This window comes from Lottia gigantea, assembly GCF_000327385.1.
Source record: "Lottia gigantea unplaced genomic scaffold LOTGIsca_179, whole genome shotgun sequence".
NCBI lineage: Eukaryota > Metazoa > Mollusca > Gastropoda > Lottiidae > Lottia > Lottia gigantea.
Window position 1 is genome coordinate 311,985 of NW_008708290.1, and position 1,371 is coordinate 313,355.

Sequence of the window (1,371 nt, forward strand, 5' to 3'; positions counted from 1 at the left end):
CATCAATACTTTATTGCTTACGAATCTCCAAGTTCGCATTTTCCTGACAATATGCCACATATTCGCGGTAGATGATCATCATTGTGACAATCATTGTCATGAAACTACTAGTGATTATTGCTGAATGTGAATATGGTGAATATGTGTTATCCACTAATTGAAAGATGTAGACATGTGCAACATCCTGGACTCTAATCTACATGCAACATCGCTGATGTATAGCGACACTGAAATTGTACGATCATCAGAATTACATCCGTCTTCTTCCTCCTAAATTTCGTTTCGTAAAATGTAACCAAATGTGATATTCGACCTCGGTATAACTCCGAATAAAGTGCTATAGTCTTCAATAATTTGTAAAAAAATAAATAACATACAGTAATTTGTTGGCATGATTAGATTGAGGATTTTGAATAGATACTAGACACCGGTGCATGTTTACACAACATATGCGTCAAAAGTAAGTGCACCTGGAGGAAGAAGTCACGGAAAATGTTTAGTCAAACTCTTTGTAAATAAAATTTGTGAAGTTATATAAATGTATCCTTACTAAAATAACCCATTTAGTAATCATCCAGAAATATTATTCCCGATGATGTTAAATATTTTCCAAAGGGGGTTCAAATTCATCCATCCTATGATCCTGTTAATTTTATATGTCAGAATAAGCGCTCAGTCGCTCAGAACATAGATGAGAGCTTGCAGGCAAGGTAATATACGCCCACGGACAGTTTTGTTTTGGAATTTAAATATTTGGCAGTACAGTAACAATCAGCAGTATGAAATATTCAACCTTCAGTCATACAATTCTTGTGAACTTTTGAAGAATCGTGCCTTCTAGAGTGTTTACGAGCTAACAATTGAAAGCATTTTCAAGAACAAGGGCAATTACTCATACTCAATATTTTTCGATTTTTCTGATTTTCAATAGGATTAATCCTATAAAACGATAAAAAACACTCACACCAAGTTTCGTCAAAATCTGTCAAGAATTGTTCCTTCTAGGATGTTTACAGGTTAAAAATTATACGCGTTTTCAAGAACAAGGGCAATAACTCATACTAAATATTTTTCATTTTTAATAAGGTTCGTCCTTGTATGGAAGCCGACTGTGGCCATATCTACACTCGACTTCACGCCCACGAGAAAGCAAGGAAACTAGATTTCTCGCCCACGAGAAAGCGAGAAAAAAGGCGAGAAAAGAGGCGAAAAGGCGAGGGTAAAACAAGACATGGAAAAAGGCGAGAAAGCGACGAAAAATGTCCTCGTCTTCTCGCCTTTTTCCTCGCCTTTTTTTACCCTCGCTTTCTCGACTCTTTCCTCGCTTTGACGTCTCTCGATTTCTCGTTGGCGCAGCCTGTAAAGAATTCA